The sequence below is a fragment of the Thermobia domestica genome, chromosome 17 (assembly GCF_964235325.1).
Source record: "Thermobia domestica chromosome 17, izTheDome1.hap1.1, whole genome shotgun sequence".
Classification (NCBI taxonomy): Eukaryota; Metazoa; Arthropoda; class Insecta; order Zygentoma; family Lepismatidae; genus Thermobia; species Thermobia domestica.
This window is the reverse complement of record NC_137470.1, coordinates 165,084,910-165,097,527: the sequence shown is the minus strand read 5'-3', so window position 1 is coordinate 165,097,527 and position 12,618 is coordinate 165,084,910. Positions and strand designations below refer to the sequence as shown.

At 37.3% G+C, this 12,618-nt stretch overlaps 1 protein-coding gene across 8 annotated transcripts in view; it reads left to right on the top strand.

Moving 5' to 3' along the window:
* The window catches only part of LOC145674466 (clavesin-2-like), a 396,132-nt gene that overhangs the window by 50,114 nt on the left and 333,400 nt on the right, over positions 1-12,618 (top strand). For 6 of the 8 annotated variants that reach the window (XM_081744563.1, XM_081744561.1, XM_081744562.1 and 3 more), the window contains one exon: positions 11,188-11,839. The gene's annotated coding sequence lies outside the window, so the exon portion shown is untranslated. Of the gene's footprint in view, positions 1-168; positions 572-1,782; positions 2,390-11,187; positions 11,840-12,618 lie in introns of those variants that run through there. The other 2 variants (XM_081744559.1, XM_081744558.1) reach the window with 2 other exon arrangements.

Sequence of the window (12,618 nt, the reverse complement as noted above, 5' to 3'; positions counted from 1 at the left end):
AACATATTGGTTTCCTTTAAACACCAGATATCATGTTTATTAAGAAATATTCTGAATTATGTAATAAGCCCTTGTACATATCAGGATTTTGGATATGGTCCTACCTTTTTGTATGAGCATAAAAAAGTATTGATATTGGCCAAGCATTCATTTCTAATAGATTGCGGAGAATGAATATCAGGTGCAAGGTCAACGGCTTTTTTTACTGAACAAATTATCTCCTCCAATGGAATGGAAAGCGGAAGGTAACTAAATTTTAAACCTAACCTAAAAATATGATTAACAAATAACTTTACAGGTGAATCGGACTCTATGCATACTTTGGATCTGGCAATAGTGGCCTAACATAGACACCACGTTCTTTTTTATTCAGTTCATTCCTTTTTCACTCGGCTGTGTTTTATCTCAGGATTTTTTTTGTACGTTACTTTTATATAGTGGTATGTATTCCTGGTTTTACTCCTTTGATCTCCTTTCCGTTTTAATCCTTTTTACCTTGGCATTGAGGAAGGAACCAGCTGACAGTTCCGAAACGTCAAAATCTTTTAATTTTTCAAGGGAGGATTCATTGGTAAGTAGCCAATTTTTTGTTAATTTAGTAACAGTGATGTTCATAAGAAGCAGCACCAGTTGTTTGGGTACTTCTTAAAACCTCATGGGACAAAACACTGCGCACTTTGGAACTTCACGATTCACTGACCAGCAGTGTTTAGTGACGTCACTCATGCCTACCAGCCTAAATTATTGCTCAATCAGTAGCTATTTACCAATTGCATATGTGATATTTCTTAGAAATATTAAAACATGAGTTGAATTGCTGTATGTAAAAAAAAATGTGATGATAGAGAAAGATGGACAAGATGGTTTAAAACTGATAGAAAAGAAGAGATGGCTTTCAACCAGAGCATCCTTCGTAGGAAAGCCAATTGGATTGGATACTTTTTGCAAAGAAATTGTCTTCTTCATACCGTTGTAGAAGAGAAGATGGAAGGAAAGCGAGGAATAGGAAGAAGAATACAGTTGATCGAGGATATGAAGAATAGAAAATATTGGGAGTTAAAACAGGAAACTGAAATTCGAGAAACATGGAAGAAACATTTACAGGCCCAAACCTAAACTAAATAAATAATAATAAAAACTACATAGTTCTGTAATTTATGTCCCACTAAACACCACTCTAGGATTCTCAATATTTGTAAAGCAAGTTTAGATCGGTTAAGTTCCTTTAAACCCCGCCGTGATAAGTGAAAATGTGCGAAATTTACCGGAAGAATTGGTTGGCGTGGTTGTAGACTGTGGTAGAATAAGAAAAGGGTAAAATCAGTGTTTATTTATGAATATTGGTTATAGTGAAGATGGATCATTTTCCCGATGACGAATGTTACGGTGCAAAGTTACTCAAATGTAGAGGGAGGATATTGAGAAGGTGGCGAATATGTGTACGAGCTGTGATTTAAGTGTTTAGTTTCGTGCAGTTAAATACCAAGAACGAAGACAACGTGCGAAAACCACGGATTAATGAATGTAAGGACACCATGTTGAGAGTATAGAAAAGGAGGTGTAAAAAAAAGGAAATTACGTTTTAAATGTAATGCTAGAATATGTGGTGTGAAATGTTATTGGGGAAAAGCGGTAACAAAGGGAACATTTTTTCGATCGAGCCCGATTGTCAGTGGAAAATACACTGTATTTTACTTTATAAGGGAGATAAGAAGAAATGAAGTGCTATGTGAACGGAGTGTATAAAGTGGTTATAGAAGTGTCGCAAAGCAACGCCACACGCAAGGCATATGTTTTTCCCACTATCCTTTTCCAAGCGTATACCCATAGTCACTGACGCGCCTACTTCCTACGGATGCACCCCTTCGGTAACCCTCGGGCCCCTCTGCAGCGTTTCTAAGCTGACTCTGTTAGGTAGCATTCGTACTTTCTAATGGCCTCTAGCACAAGTTGGTTGGTGTTTATAAGTCGATTCGTGTTTTATATTCATCCCTCTCAAAAATTAATTTAAACGCAGTAGCAACACCTACCTCAGGTTGTAAGAGTGCATTTCGTGGCAAGAGAAGATAATACTTCATGAATGTATGTGTGCTTCCCTAGCATAGGATAGTGTCGTGAATGGAACGTAACATAACGTAACCTAACTTAACCTAACAACCAAAGCTGGCAATCCCTTCGCCAAGCGATTTGTAACTTTTGTTCAGTATCTTTTGTTCATCAGCTGGCGGGGCTTAACGAAATAAATACTGTTTAGACTTTTAGATTTTCAATATAAATTAGACGGACGAGGTGACAAGTCCTCAGCCTTTTAACAAGATAGGAAAATTTTCTCTAGTTTCGTGGAAGAACAAACTAACATGGAGTAGTAGCGTACGCAGAATTTCATCAGGTGAGTACCTTGCACATTCAGTAAATATTTCTTAAATCATTAAAAGGTCACTACTATTTTTTAAAAATTAACTTCATGTGGACTATGGACTTCATGAATTTTCTGATAGAGCTTACACATTGAAGAATACCACTAATATATTTCATAATAATACAGAGTCCACCAGAAAAATATATACACTCTTTGTCATTCTGTATCAGGATACTGGCTTTTGAAATTTAAGTATGTTGTAGTATAGTTTTCGCCCAACAGATGTCAGCATTGGCAATTGTTTTCAGTTAAAGATATATTGTAGTACGGGTTTTAGCTCAACAGATGTCGGTACTGTCAACACGGTTAGTGAGATCAGAAAATGACAGTAGCACGCTTCACTTTCGAGCAGCATAAGTACGTTTTGAAGTGTTTTATCAGGTTTAGGAATGCCATTGAAGTGCAGCGTCAGTGAAGAAGGGAGTTTGGTACTGAATCACCAACACGCCTAACAATTATAAGTTCCTTCGTGACTAAGTGGTTAGCGTACGCGCCTTTGGTGTGGGAGACCCGGATTCGATTCCCGGCAGGAGCTCATGTGGTTCGGATTCCACGTGAATCAGTAGGTCTCCTCTCACATAGTCTCGCTGTTGGAAGGGACGTTAAACTCAAGATCAACTCAACTCAATCGTCTAACAATCATTGTTGACTAGTTTGAGGCGCACGGAACGATTTGCGATATTCACAAATCTCACAATCTTATCTCACTAACCGTACTGACAGTACCGACATCTGTTGAGCGAGAAACCGTACTACAACATAATTTTAACTGAAAACAATTGACAAAGTCGACATCTGTTGGGCGAAAAACCATACTACAGCATACTTTATTTCAGAACAATTGTCAATGACAGTATCCTGATACAGGATGGCAAAGAGTGTATACATTTTTCTGGCGGGCTCAAATTACCTGTGGCAAGGTTTTAGAGCCTACGCATTGAAGAATATCAGTATATTTCATATTAATATTACAAAACTATCTGAAGCAAAGTGCACAGTTACTCTCTGTTCTCTGTAACAAAATCAGTGGCATCAAGAATGAAACTCATTAGTATTGCATGAGACCAACATCTTCACGTTCATGAACGTGATGTAAGAAAGTACATTTGTATCGATTTAGTAAGTAACGCTGGCGAGCTATTTACTGAGGAACTGATGATTTGAACCACTGTAGTAGTAGTCACACAAAAAATCGAGTTCACGTCCATGCCGTGGGTATAGAAGACACAATGTGGTATAACAACCTTGAGTTGCCATGATATTGCGTCCAGCATTTGAGTTAGTTTGGTCTAGGTGCCGAATAGTGTGATCCATATGGCGAAAAATTATAATTTGTGCTAATATTCTGTGATTATTTCGGTAATTGTCTTCTTAACATCGTAAATTTGTCATGAGAATTATTCATTGTTAGTTAGTTATGTTGCAGGCATTTAGTGTACGTTGCTACAGTTACATCATATATTTAACTAAAAAACAACTTGAAATTCAGTGTATGTCAGATTATTAGAGTAGGCCGTTTTTATTGAACATAACTGGAATATTAAAGGTTGAACTGACCTTGATAAAACCGACAGACACTATATTGTCAACTTATATGAATTTCGACCACTCCTATTTTGCTTCTGTGCTCCACGGTAACTTTAAAAAGTACATATAAGTTTAATGTGTTCCCATTTTTGTGTTTTATGCAACACGGGAATTATGAAAAACGTAGCATACTACTACAGGGTTTTTACAGACCTGGAAAGTCAGGGAAATTTAACAAATATATATGTTACAAATAAAGAAACTGAAAATACGCTACAGCAGGGTGCTAGTAGATAGAAAAGACATATATATAGTTTTTTTTTTTTTTTTTTTAATTAAATTGCTAGTTAAATTGAGATGGGCTAATCTGCAGCTCAGCCAATAGAGTGTTCGACTGCGAATCCATCGATCCAATTTTCGGTGGGTGTAGGGGCCGCAAGTTCTAGAGGTATGTTCAGCCTCAGAGAACGAATATCGGGGATAAGGTTGGGGCCAAACAGGCAAAAATAAAATGAAAAAAAGTAAAATCGTTGCTAGGAAGGCTCAGGCCCTTGTAGGACTATTGCGCTAAGAGATTTTTAGATAAACTGAGTATGTAGAAAGGTTTATGTGTTTCTTACTTTTTAACTAAATACTTGATTGTAATATTAAGAATAACGTGAGAAGATAGAATGTTAAAGCGAGTTGTGGTCAGCAGTAAGGAGGTCGACAAAAAGGAAAGAAAGGAAAAAGGGTCCAGAAGATTTATACCATATTCATGGAAGTTAAAACTAAGGTATCTGTAGAAACCCTGTATTAATGTGTGTGGTCCTGCATAGCATAGTCAAACGCTTTCGTCTTTGGTGTGAGTGATCCCGGGTTTGATTCCCAGTAGGGATACTTTGTCGAAAAGTAGGAATACTTGTAAAAGCTTTATGAGGTCAGCCATTCTGAGTGAGGTTTTCTTGGGTTTTCCTCATTGACACCAGGCAAATGCCGGGATGGTAACTAACATACAGGTCCCACAGCGCTTCCTTTCTTCCCCAATCCTTTCCTCTTTCTCTTTCCTCGGATAGTGTGATCGCCGAAGGACGTTATCCCTCATACGTAACGGGCTAACACCGCCATAGATGCCGAAAGCCCAGAAGTCTAATTCTTAATTCTAATCCTGTATTAACGTGGGCACCGAACCACGATCGGGGCTTAGCGGGTGCACAGACGACCGTGCGAGACACATGTAAAGGCCATTCCTCACCATACAACATCACCTCGAATAAAACTGAAATGCTTCACCACGTTACTGGCCTGGCAAAATTACATATAGATTAGTGAGTACTCTCTGTGTAATTTAAAGCTCTTCTCATGGTTAAAAAAATTATAGTTCATGTCTTCAGGGCGGGAAATTCGGTTTTGATTCTTGATAAGAACGCATGTAGTTTGGGTCTACGCTAAACTATCGGTTCACGCCTCATATGTGCTGTCTGTGGAAAGGGAGGTTGAACACTCGAACATTTTTCTATTTTCTCCATTTTTATTAGGTTTCTTACCTCATATTTTATTACGAGGTGTAACTAACTTAGTACTAAAATTCATATCTTATTATTATACTAGCTGAAATACCCATTCTTCGCATGGATCAGAAAACGCATCTGACCCCCACTCTATTGGGGCTGTATTTGGAAGTCAACACCTGTAGGATTATCACCATTCATCAAAATGACAGTCATATCCTTAAGTAAAACATTCCCTAAGGAACGAAACAATAAATCTTTATTTTCATTACTTATTCGAACTCATTCCATTCTCAGTTTTGTAATATAGATTGAGCCTATCTTGATAACAAGCTTGCTGAAAAGTCCAGTATGAGATACAAAATCGCTTTTATTGTTTCCAAACTTGTTTGTAACTAGCTCTTTATTTATTCTGTGTTAAAATTTTGAAGTGTAATAAGCGTGCTTTCTGGCTGTTTTTGTCCAAAGGAATTTCCAACCTTCTTACTTAACTACCTGGTGAGACCATTAAACTACTAAGGCAGGATCACTGAGAATTCCGTGAACAGAAAAATAGAAAGCTGTAGGAAAGGGCTATCACATATTCAAAAACTAGTGCGTATATTCACTTGCACACATCAACTAATATTTCTCCAATGTGAAGGACCCTCACAGATATTTCTGATATCGAGCAATAAATATGTTGTCTGCTGTATCGAACATATGTACTTACAGAACAAATCAATTTAGGTTCCATAATGAAATGACGGATATAACGTCATAGTTTTGCTTAACGTTGGATTCTGCCCTTCATAAGCTTGGATGTCAATCAACAATTTCACTGATGAAATGTTGGGAGCCACAGTGCCTCAATGGTACAACAGAGCTCATCCGCGGCTAAGCGGTTAGTGGACACGTTTTCGGCGTGGGAGACCCGGGTTTGCTTCCCGGAGGGAAGGCATGTGGTTCGGATTCCACGTTAATCACTAGGTCCCGTCTCATATAGCCTCGCTGCTGAAAGGGACATATATTCAAAATCAACTCAATCAAAAACTCAAGTCAATGACCTTGATAGTCGGTGCAGAGGGTTGTAATAGTTTTTCGATCGGAGACCGGGAAAAGGCGATAACGTATGAAAGAAAAATCATCTACAGGTTTTACTTTCTCTAAAATTGACACATTCAGTAACAATTTGTTTCAAGTTATCTTAAACTTTTGGCTGCCGCAATTTTTCTGTGATTTCCTTATAGACTTTCTTGAAGTATCATCACAATGTTCAGTAGATTTGTCATGCTTCCTTGAGATAATTTTCCTGAGTATAAAAAGTAACCCTGAATATAAAAATATTTGAAATCAAAAATTTTCGATCTTTGTTGAAGAAATTTTTGAAAACTATTCTGATTCAAAACAAATATTTAGTACTTCTGTCAACGAATCTGCCGAAAAAAACTTGCAGTGTTGAACTCAGTTTTTTTTTCTAGCTCAAATGGAGGGTCGGAAATCTTACGGAGGGTTTTTTCTTTTCAATCGTCATTAGTCTATGACTGAGTGAACCCAGAGTCGCATTGCAATCTGTGTGGAACGAGAAATAATTCCCGCAATCACCAAGAATCGAACCCAGGTAGCCCTGTTAATAGGTCAACATGTTACAGACTATGCCATCGTCGCTCTTTGTTTCCCACTGTATTACGAATTTATTATAGTCATCAGTCGTCGAATTTTCACTCCCTTCAATGGCCCCATTTTCAGAATAGAACAAGAAAAGAGGCTAGAGTATGGATAATGTGAATGGGAATTGGTTTCGCACAGTGGTACCTCGGTATCTTTTCGCGAAAGCTCAGTGGGTGGTATAGAAAAGTGACCTATAAGCCAGGGTTGGCTGGTTTAAACCAAAAAACGAAAAATGTTCGTAAAAGTGTGTGTTCGTAAAATCTAGATGAACACACATTTAGTAGGTTATCACGTTTCACTCCATATATTATTCGTATTATATTCAGATCTAAATTCCCCATTCATTAGTTGAAGATGAATGTTTCTTTTGTGATTTTTTAATAATTTGTTTCGTTATTATTGTCATACAATTGCAATCAAAGGGATTCTAAATATTGTTTCGTTTTAATAATTTTCACTATTGATAAAATACATCGAAATGCTGTACTTTTTTGGGGGAATCATACAAATCCCACGAGAGGCATTTATTGAAATCAGAAGTATGTTTTGTGTCTATTTTTGCCAAACTTGGTACAATTGTACCAAATTCAGCCCTTTTTGTCATTAATCGGCACGTTGGTACCACGCTGGCATTTTCAGCCCCTTTTGTGAAAAAGTTGGTACAATTCTACCCAATTCAGCACTATTTAGCAAATACTTGTCACATTTTCAAAAGTGTCAGTACTATTATCCTCCTTCGGTCATGAAATAACCAAGAATAAGGTGCAATAATTTATATTTTAACACACGAACTCGGAGATGATTGACTTGTTCCTCGTTATATATATTCATATATGACCATAATACCGTTTTGGTTTATTGGTCACTTTGAAATAGAGGCGCGTTTGGTTTCCTTATAATACATACCAAAGATGGTAACTGTTTCCCTTTTAATTCGCGGCCTCTGTTATACTCCCTACATGCGAGAAAAGTTTCATCTGCTTCCACGGTTGTTCGGGGTCCTCTTATTTGGATGTTTCTAAAAAATATTTTTTGAAAAGAGTACTTCCTTGATTTTGACTCTTGGAGGGGGGTGGGGTGTTCTAGAACTTTATTTCTTTTAGTTTCGTGTCATAAAGCCATGTATTACATTGATATAAAATAATGAATTCAGCCCTTTTTGTTTCAATTTGGTACTATTTTTCAGCCCACTACAGAGGTAAGACTGTGGCAACACTGATGTGCATTTGAGCTTAGCGGTAGAACAATGACTTCAGATTCGGAAGATGATGTGATCGATCCCTCGTGGGCAAATATTTCGACTTAGGAGTTTACCAAGGTTCTCCCTTAGTTCACTAGCGAAATGTTTATGGCCCAATTGACTCATTTCCCTCATTTCTATTTTCTGAGTCTCGGATGTTTCAAAGCCTTAAAGTAAATTCAAATGTAATTGAAGTAACTTAACGCTACTATCCTGTAGTCGATGCTAAATATTGTTAGTTTTGAGATTGGATATGAATGCACAGCATTAACTAGTAGGCTTATATCCTGTTCAAAATTCAAGTCACCACTGATTTACTGTTCTGCATAATTCCTACAATGTAATTTTCTCCGAAATGATTGAGCATATTTTGACGAAGAACAACTATAAATCTGCGATAAAATTTGATATTCAGTGAGTGAACTTACTGAATGGAGTCTTTAGAGACCAGTTCCATAAATTCCTGATATATCTCTGATTACTAAATATCAGATATGTTAACGGGATGACACAAACTGGTCACGGGAGTAACTACCGCTTTTACACAAAATAACATTACTGCCGCGACCAACTTGTATCACCTCAGTATTTTACCTCATGGTTAGTAATCAGCAGATTGTAACACTGGCTCTGTGATAAACTTTAGAATTTCTGTATGAAGCAGCATTTTAGGGATTAAACTACAGTTGAAATTTTTAAAGAAAAATACTTCTGAACGATTTATTTACAAAGAATCACTGAATTTTATTACATTTCCCCAGGCTTTAGTTAGTAATATCGGTCCATCAAGCGCTGACTCCGTTTTCCTAGAGGCCGCTACTATCGTTTGTTAACATCGTACAATCACGAACATAAATAAATGGAAGTTTGAGCCATAAGAAATAATGGCTCTAACCTCCATTTATTTATGTTCGTGACTGTACCAGAAGGTTTCTACAGAATTGCTAATGGCCAAGAGCGTTAGAAAACTAGATGTACTAAAGACAAGGCTAGAAGGTAATCGAGCGGGAGAACTAGTATCGGTAGCAAATAGTACTTGTTCGTAGTATTCAGCATCTAATTTTTCTCAAACGATCGGTATGCAAAGAACAGAGAGAATGATTATTTCACAAGTAATAAAAACTACTGCTCTCTTCTTTTATTGTTAATTAAACAAGACGGCTCGATATTAAGATGCTTTGAAAATAATAATAATGCCAAATTTTTTAATGGATACTATGCATTTGTTCTATGTCGCCATAATCAATGGGAATTAATAACTTCGTGTACAAATTAAAATAAGTAATGTACGAAAACTTCTTTCGTCCAACGCAAGTATAATGTTTTTCTGCAGTGTATGCTATTTGTAAATAAGCATTTCATATTTTAGTATGACTTTCAACATTGAAGGAAAGAGAATGCCGACTGATTTGATTTTTCTTTCTGGTTCTTTGTCCAAAACAAAGGATATAACTAGATAAAGGACAGAGGTTAAAAGGAATGTTCAAGTGGTTAGGCATATGCACCCCACAGATTTCAGTGAATTAGATCTTGCTGAACTACAAGCAAAAACGAGTAAAGATATTTTATTCGGAACACAGACTATTGCAACATACAGTATTCTGCAGTTGGTAATTCTGTTGACGAGAGACGTTTTGGTAGTAGTTTCACTTGTAGCAACGGCCCACTCACCGTTTGTCGACCTATAGCAATATCACTGTGTAGGGGGGGCCACTAGGGGGGCCAAAAATTTGAGCAAGAGGACCTGGCCCCCCTTGGCCCTCCCGTAGCTTCGCCACTGAACTTGGTATACATCCCGTTTGGAAATGAAAAATTTGTTTGGTATATGACTTTTCTTTGGAATACGACTCGTGTGCTATAAGCTTGTGTTGAGTCAAAATCAGTCACAACACTGCGCACTATTCTTATTTACCTTTCTTGAGACAAATCCAGGCAGCCTAAGAGCATCACTACCATGGAATAAATACCGCATTTAATACATACATCCAGTGGCGGATCCAGGATATGATCAAGGGAGGGGCTAAACCATAATTTGCCGTTTTATCCAGTGCAAAACAGAATTGAAGCCCATTTTATCCAGTGTACACCTGAGCGTCAAGGGGGGGGGGCTATAGCCCCTTAGCCCCCCCCCCTTAGATCCGCCCTTGCATACATCCATAGAGAACGTGCAGAGAAGTACTCAACTGTTCTCAGCAAGGTAAAGTGAGGTCAAACTCCCATTTATTTCGGCTAATTGTTTTTGTATTTTTGTATGATTTTACCATTAATAGTGTTTAAATGTATTTTATAAAACCCATTAATGTATAATATGCCAATACCAATAGTTTTTTTATTCATAGGAACAATTTATTATTTTTCTCTTCAATCATTATAGGAAGAATTCTTTGGCATATGTCCTATTTCTTATAAGTTCAAGAATTTGGAACAGATTGAGGAATTATACTGAGGTACCTTTGTGCACTGTATAAACAGAGGTATCATGTGACATCTATTGTTTTTTACTGCAAATACTTTATGTGATTGTTTCTTTCGAATTTGATGGCAACGGTTGAAGATGACTCTGCCACAGCGGTGCCCACGTCATAATATAATGTTGATTTGCTTGTTCGAATTAAAACGTTTTTGTATCGATAATGAAAATTTTTAAATGTATGTTTTTGTAGTTAGTTATTTTAAAAGACGGTATAAGGCAGGCTTTCTACAGACCTGGAAAGTCAGGAAAATGATATTAGGTCAGAGAAAATCATGGAAATTTACCAAATATGTATTTTACGACCTGTATATATATAATATAAATGTACGAGTATTATATCATGTGGCTGTTTTTGACTAATTCAATGTTTTCTTTCATTTTCTAATAGAGATGGATTACTAAACTAAGCTACTCCAAGCAATACTTTGGTCCGAAGCAATTAAAACTACAGAGAGGTAACATTCTATCTTTCGAAAAGGGTTCACTGACAGCCATGCGCTGGAAGGATAAGACAGAGTTGTACATATTATCCAATATTCATGTTCCATCGGGAACTGGGAATTTTCGTGATCAGCATGGCAACTGCCACAAACCTCAGATAGTCTTGTACTATAATCGGTGTATGGGATATATCGACACAGTGGATCAAATTGAAACGACGTATGGCATGAAGAGGAAAACATGGACAACCAAACTTTTTGCACTTGCTCGACGTTGCGGTTGTCAATTGCTTTGCCATAAGCAGTGCGAGGAGAGAGAAGGGAAATTTTCATGGTAAGTTACGTAAAACTTTACTGGAGTAGCTTGTGGAATTTAGGAAGCCATATACAATCGCAATCGCATGTACCTATCACATCTAGAAGAAATCTCCCTGATGCTGCGGAGGATGCGATTGTGTAAACAGGAAATCAGCGTAATTGCAAACCCTGTTACAAGAGAGGACAACAGGAGATGAGAACCACCTTCAAGTGCTGGAGATGCACTTGTGTGTGTGTGTGTAAACGACGGGACTTGCTGTGAGGTGCTGCACACGCAGTAAAGTAAGTACATGTTTCTTCTTTCATCTGATGTTCTTATTTTGTTATGCCTGAACTTAATAAAAATAGATTTTGTTTTAAGGAAAATTCCCGCCCTTACTTTGCACGTAGAAGATTGAAATTTCGTACAGGCATTGCATGCAGATCTTAAGTATTTTTCAGGTGATTTTGAGATCTGTGCGTAGACACAGGGCGTTCCAGAGGGGTCGAAACTTAGAAAAAGGGTGTTTTTCATCCAAAATCCTTATTTCCTTCAATATTTCCCTCCTTAGGGACATGATAGGCTCATGTGAGTCGTGCCGCTTGAAAGGCTATTCTGTTCTGAAGAGAATGAGGTACAAACATAAACCAAGGATAAATAGGGATGTCTCAGGAAATTTTTATATTACATCCGAGTCTTTTGGAGTCATCTGGGGCATTGTGGGGATGTTCTTAGCTCATTGGTAAATAATTTTTCCCGCCCTTACTTCAAAATAGAAACTTGAAATTTAATACACCCCTTAGTATTTTTCAGTTGATTTTGAGATCTGTACGTTAACATAGGGGGTCCAGAGACGTTCAAGTTTTTTTTTTTTATTTTTTTTATTTTTTTATAAAGAAAAACCCGATTTCACCCACAATTTTCCACCTCAGTTACATGGTAGGGAAATGTTGATGATACTGTTTGAAAGGCTGTTCTATTCTGAAGAGACTGAGGTACGAATCATGATCCTGGGATAAATAGAGATGATACTGTAGCTGGTTGACTGAAAGGGTCTATAATTTAGCTTAAAGAAAAAAAA